Source organism: Somniosus microcephalus, chromosome 30 (genome assembly GCF_052327205.1).
Source record: "Somniosus microcephalus isolate GS21.2 chromosome 30, FLI_Smic_1.0, whole genome shotgun sequence".
Lineage (NCBI taxonomy): Eukaryota > Metazoa > Chordata > Chondrichthyes > Squaliformes > Somniosidae > Somniosus > Somniosus microcephalus.
Genome location: NC_141016.1, coordinates 14419960 through 14427264, shown reverse-complemented (window position 1 = coordinate 14427264; position 7305 = coordinate 14419960).

Here is a 7305-nt window from a genome sequence, read left to right as displayed (position 1 = left end):
TCTGGTCGTGTGGTACTAAGAAATCTTTCAAGGGTTATGGGGAAAGCCTGATGCCTGGTAGTGTATGAGGAAATTTCATTTTAGTGCAAGTCAGTTGCAAGCGGTCATTCTACAAATGTGTGAGCCTAGGCAGTGAGGGTTGGCAGGTTGGCTTTGGAAGGCATCACAGATTGAGAGGAGGATCAAGCTCAACTAACATCTACTCATGCACTTTTCAGTCAGGGTCACTGGATAGTCATCAAGCGTGAGGGACTGGCTGATATCTCCATCACCCCGCCGAGGGTATTTGTAATACTCCAACTGCTACCTCAGCTGACTTGGTATGGACCAAGGTACTAAAATAGGATCTCCGAGTCAATGTACACACTAGAGCATTGGGGATGTTGATTAAAGACTGGATAACTTGGCCAGGCATCAGCATCCCCTGAAAACGCTGTGTTTCTGAGCTTCAAAGTTGCCAAGTATGTAATTTGTTTTTAGAAATTCCTAATAGCCTGTCAAGCCATGATGTTCTCCACCATTAGATTAACCTGCCTATAGGTCAGGGAACTGAAGCAGCAGTACTGTGGTAGCCAAAGAGCAAGGATTGAACCTGGGACTTTGTAGCACTGATAGCAGCACAGGGGTAAATGCACTACAGCCGTATGGACCAGCAAGGTTCCAGGATCAATCCCAGGTCTCTGCTGAGGTAGCAGTGAAAGTGTTAAAAGTTAACCTCATTAACACCTCTGGGATAGAGAAGCACCAAGAAACTTTTGATTTCCGTTTCGGGCGCAAATTGCTTTCAAAATTGTGCTTGTTTTCAGAATTGAATTTTTTTTACTAAAGTGTCCACTCGCATATCGGTGAACGTAAAATCTTCCATGAACCAGCGCAGTCGGGCAGCATTTTAGAACATGTGTTTTTAAAAAAGTTTTGCATTAAAAAATATTCCTGGATATCTTTGCTATGCTGAGGTTATGCTGAACCCTTATAAAGCGCTGGTTAGGCCACAACTGGAGTATTGCGTCCAGTTCTGGTCACCACACTTTAGGAAGGATGTGAAGGCCCTTGAGAGGGTGCAGAGGAGATTTACCAGAATGGTTCCGGGGAGGAGGGAGTCTTAGCTACAAGGACAGGTTGGAGAAGCTGGATTTGTTTTCATTAGAGCAAAGGAGGTTGAGGGGTGATTTGATAGAGGTGTACAAGATTACGATGGGTTTGGATAGGCTAGACGGGGAAAGGCTGTTCCCACTAGTTGATGGTACAAGGACTAGGGGGACACAGATTTAAGGTTCTGGGCAAGAGATACAGGGGGGATGTGAGGAAAAACTTTACGCAGCGAGTGGTGAGGACTTGGAACTCGCTGCCGACGGAAGCGGTGGAAGCGGAGACACTCGATGTTTTCAAGGGGAGACTGGATAGGCACTTGAGGGAAATAAACTTGCAGGGCTCCGGGGATAGAGCGGGGGAGTGGGACTGACTGGATTGCTCTACAGAGAGCCGGCGCGGACTTGATGGTCCAAATGGTCTCCTTCTGTGCTGTTATGACTGACTCTTTAAGAATGGGAACCAAGTGCAGTTTTATTGATAGAACTGAAAATGGGTTTATCATTAAAAAAAAAGCATTTTTAATCGGTGTATAGTCCACCATCCGGGAGTAACCCGAAAAAGAAAATGACGTTAAAAAAAAACTACAGAGCCATTTACTAGTCTCATTGGTGTACACTAGTCAGTTCCTTAGTAAATTAGATATTTTTTAATATTTAAAAGCTTTTAAAGCCTAAGGCACTTGCGCCTAAAAATAAAACGTAATTGTAAGAGCTTCCTCAAAGGCACGCACATGGGCACAATTAGCGGACACTCGCTCACCATGGTGATTAATTCGATCTGGGGACGTGGCCAGTTTTGTGGGCGGGGCGGGTCAGGCTTCCAGCACGATGTTATTTTAAACCAGCGCAAAAGATCGCGGAAACTCGGATTTACACTGGGACCTAACGTGCACTTGAAATTCCTCAATCTTTTGCGCTGGTCTGGCTGATTTTAGGTGAATTGCGTTGCAAATACCAGCGCAATCTAGTGGAAGCTCTACCCCCCCTGATCGCTCTGGTGGGCTCTGCTGGGAAGGCTGCACCAGACAAAGCAAGGACCAGATGTAGCTCAATGGGGCAACTCCTTGTCCATACTCGGCGTCTAGTTTAACACACATGGCGATTTGGGAAGGGCGGAGGGCGATTATGCCTGTGGCACTGTACCCTCAGAGAGGGGGGGGGCGGGGGGAGAAAGATACAATTTTCTGGTATGAAAGGGAAATTGGCAGGTAACAAAACAGGGATTTTTTTTGTTTCCATGTTCGTGTTTAAATAAGATTTTTAAATTGTATTTTCAAAGGTTTACATTCACACTTATATTTTATGAAGCCGTTGTGTATTTTAATTTATTATTGGATTGTTCTCCAATTCTCTGTTCTGTAGTATTTTTGCCAGAATGTGGCACGAGAATGTATTTAGGGGAGGAACTCCCATGATGGATCATTTGCATCATCAGAAAACTAGTTTTTTTTCCCCTTTTGTATGGAATCTGGAAACAATCGTAAAACCACCTGACCGTGGATATAAATCTTCTACCTTAGTATCTCGAGATATGAATCAAACCACGCTGAAGTGAGAGCTTTTCCCTTTGAATGCTTTACCTAAACCTTGAAGAAAATGAAGGCTTTGCTTAGTCACGAGCTTGCCCACAGCTGATGGTTTAGTTGAACGGTTAAACTAGAAATCGCCAGGAGAGGTCACTGCGGAAACTGCTTTTTAACCCCTTTTCTTTATACATTACAGTACTGTGGTTTGCTAGCGATTTCTAGCTGAGCCTGCTGTGAGCACACTTGCACTTTCCAGGAACGGGATCCCTGGCTGAGAATTTTACCCCCCTCAAGTTAATGATTCTGATTTCACAGAATCACAGAAACCCTACAGTGCAGATAGAGGCCATTTCGGCCCATCGAGCCTGCACCGACACATATCCCACCCGAACCCCGTAACCCCTACACCAACACATATCCCACCCTATCCCCGTAACCCCATGTATTTTAATCCCCCTAACACTAAGGGTCAATTTATCATAGCCAATCAACCTAACCCGCACATCTTTGGACTGTGGGAGGAAGCCCACGCAAACACGGGGAGAATGTGCAAACTCCACACAGACAGTCACCCGAGGCCGGATTCGAACCCGGGTCCCTGGCGCTGTGAGGCAACAGTGCATTTATCTATATTATTACTACTTCTAATAAACCAGCTGTTGCTTAAATAGTCAAAAGACAAAAATATTCCCACACATCAACATACTTAACGCACTGAATTACTGCTATAATGTAGGTAACCACAGCAGTGATTCTTCACCTAAAACGTCCCACAAACCGTGGTGAACTGAATGACCAGGTAGTCTATTTTCTGGAGGAATGTTTTGAGGAAGCAAAGTGGCCAATGTATGGAAAAATTCCGTGCCCCTCTTTGAATTGTGCCAGGGTATCTTTTAACACCCATGGGAACAGGCAGATGAGACTTTGTTGTAAGCTTACCTTCTGAAAAACTAATCTTCAACAATGCAGCGTGCTCTCAGTACTGTAAGAAAGGGAGCCTTGCATTTATATAGCCATTTCACGACTATCAGACGTCTTAAAGCGCTTTACAGCCAATGAAGTACTTTTTGAAGTGGAGTCACTGTTGTAATGTGGGAAACGCGGGGCAACCAATTTGCGCACAGCAAGCTCCCACAAACAGCAATGTGACAATGACCAGATAATCTGTTTTTGTTATGTTGATTGAGGGATAAATATTGGCCCAGGACACCGGGGATAACTCCACTGCTCTTCTTCGAAATAGTGCCGTGGGATCTTTTACGTCCACCTGAGGTTTAACGTCTCCTCTGAAAGACGGCCCCTCTGACAGTGCAGCACTCCCTCAGCAGTGCTTTATGTGCTCAAGCCCCTGGAGTGGGATTGACCCCCACAACCTTCTGACTCCGAGGCGAGAGTGCGACAAACTGAGCCATGGCTGACACTGTACTGGAATTTCGGCCTCGATTATAAGAACATAAGACGTAGGAGCAGGAGTCGGTCATTTGGCCCCTCGAGCCTGCCCCACCATTCAATAAGATCGTGGCTGATCTGATCTTGGCCTCAACTCCACTTCCCTGCCCGCTCCCCATAACCCTCGACTCCCTTATCGTTCAAAAATCTGTCTATCTCCACCTTAAATATATTCAATGACTCCGCCTCCACAGCTCTCTGGGGAAGAGAATTCTGAAGACTCACCAACCTCTGAGAGAAGAAATTCCTCCTCATCTCCGATTTAAATGGGTGCCCCTTTATTCTGAAATTATGCCCCCTAGTTCTAGATTCCTCCACGCGGGGAAACATCCTCTCTGCATCTACCCTGTCAAGCCCCCTTCAGAATCTTATATGTTTCAATAAGATCCCCTCTCATTCTTCTAAACTCCAATGAGTATAGGTCCAACCTGCTCAACCTTTCTTCAAATTCTCATGTGGGGATTAAACTATTGGCTTTTTGACCTAGAGGGGAACATGCTACCAATGCAGCCACTTTGCTCCCCAATTGCCCCAGGGTCAGGCCCTACCCTCTTTCAAACCCAACTAAAGCAGGTGGTAGTGAAAATGTTCTAGTTTTGACAGAAATCACTTGGTGGGGTACACAACTGTAAGCATCCAGCAGAGGTCACTGCAGAGAGTAACAGCACTGCCTGAGGTTATCAAAGCTTAACCGTAGTTTAAAATGATCTACACCATATTTCAAATAAATATACTTTGAGCTGTAACTTCATAAACCATCCCCTCGATTTAAAAAAAAAATCTTTGTCATCTTATTTCTTGTTTAGAAGCACTTGAAAAAATTGGGTAGTTTTTTGATTTGGTACAAAGACTTTGAGGCAGAGACAGCTGAGCCATCGAGTCATAACGGCACAGAAGGAGGCCATTCAGCCCATCGAGTCCGTGCCGGCTCTCTGTGGAGCAATCCAGTCAGTCCCATTCCCCCGCTCTATCCCCGTAGCCCTGCAAGTTTATTTCCCTCCAGTGCCTATCCAGTCTCCCCTTGAAAACATTCCACCACTTCCGTCAGCAGTGAATTCCAGGTCGTCACCACTCGCTGTGTAAAAAAGTTTTTCCTCACGTCCCCCCTGTATCTCTTGCCAAAAACCTTAAATCTGTGTCCCCCTAGTCCTTGTACCATCAACTAGTGGGAACAGCCTTTCCCTGTCTAGCCTATCCAAACCCGTCATAATCTTGTACACCTCTATCAAATCACCCCGCAACCTCCTTTGCTCTAATGAAAACAAATCCAGCTTCTCCAACCTGTCCTTGTAGCTAAGATCCCCATCCCAGGAACCATTCTGCTAAATCTCCTCTGCACCCTCTCAAGGGCCTTCACATCCTTCCTAAAGTGTGGTGACCAGAACTGGACGCAATACTCCAGTTGTGGCCTAACCAGCGCTTTATAAAGGTTCAGCATAACTTCTCTACCTTTGTACTCAATTCCTCTATTTATGAAGCCCAAGATCCCATATGCTTTGCTGCGGAAAACCATTTGAGCCATTTTAACTCTTCTCCCTAGAGAAACTTGCAGCATCCAACTATCCCTTGAATGATTCCAGAGTTTTGGTCTCCAGTATCTTATCCGGAAGTCCATCCCTTGAGTTGATCACTTTATGAAGAACGTCCTGATGTAGTTCAAAACTGGCCTAATGTCATGGTTTAGGTTGAAGTGCTGTTCCAGATTTACCTTTTCTGTAATATTCGCTACCTTCTAAAGCATTACGAGGTCACGTTTCACGACCATAAATCCCAAGTTCCCCCTGTCTCCCCTCATAACTGGGTCCTTCGATAGTATAGAGAGCAGCTTGTAGCTCTTCTCTACATTGCTTTCAGGGGCTTGAATGTCTCCTTGTGTCTCAGTGACCACAATACTCAAGATCTCAACTGACTGTGCAGTTTAATTATGATTTGCTCTGATGAACTCCTATGTATTATCTATGCAGTTCAGCATTCTATTTGAGTTGGTGGTGGGAAATATTGAAGAGCAGGCTTGGTGCTGGGGCAGGATGGAGAGGAACGTGGGGGTCCAAACATTAGACTGATGCTCAGGTGATACAATGACCGATATCAGCACCTATTACTAGTTTGTTATGTAATAAAACTACCAAAGGCCAAATCTTTCATGAGAAATATGATTATACAACTTGTAGAAACATAAGAAGTAGGAGCAGGAGTAGGCCATACGGCCCCTCGGGCCTGCTCCGCCATTCAATAGGATCATGGCTGATCTGAATCTAGACTCACGTCCACTTCCCTGCCCTCTCCCCGTAACCCCTAATTCCCTTATCAGCTAGGAAACTGTCTATCTCCGTTTTAAATTTATTTAATGTTGCAGCTTCCACAGCTCTCTGGGGTAGCAAATTCCATCGATTTACTACCCTCTGAGTGAAGAAGTTTCTCCTCATCTCAGTTTTGAAAGGGCAGCCCCTTATTCTAAGATTATGCCCCCTAGTTCTAGTCTCACCCATCAGTGGAAACATCCTCACCGCATCCACCTGATCAAGCCCCCTCACAATCTTATATGTTTCGATAAGATCGCCTCTCATTCTTCTGAATTCCAATGACTAGAGTCCCAACCTACTCAACCTTTCCTCATACGTCAACCCCCTCATCTCTGGAATCAACCGAGTGAACCTTCTCTGAACCGCCTCGAGAGCAAGTATATCTTTTCTTAAATATGGAAACCAAAACTGCACGCAGTATTCCAGGGAGGAGAGGAGGGGGGGGGGGCACGGGGGTTGTGGGGCTGGAGGAGGTTACAGAGATAGGGAGGGGGCAAGGCCATGGAGCGATTTGAAAACAAGGATGAGAATTTTAAAATCGAGGCACTGCTCAGCTGGGAGCCAAAAACGCTGTGTTTTCGGATGATGTCGCCAAAGGGCAGCATGTAGATGAGAAATAGGAGGGGGCCAAGGTTAGATCCTTGGGGGACACCAGAGGCTAAAATTAAAAGAAGGGCCATCCAACATCATCCTTTGATATGGCAGCAGGTTGATTCCACCCACTCAACCAACCTCATCAGTGCGTTGAGGCAGTATGAAAAGTAGCCCAGTCCAAAAATTAATGCCCTTGCTAAGGCTGAACAGGCCCCAAATCTGGTTCCCATCCTTGACCAATAATATGCCAATGGCTGACTGGCACACCAACAGCATCCCATGTAGCCCATGCACTCTATGAGTAGCACATGTACTACCTGCCTGGGCAAGGTCATAAAGCTA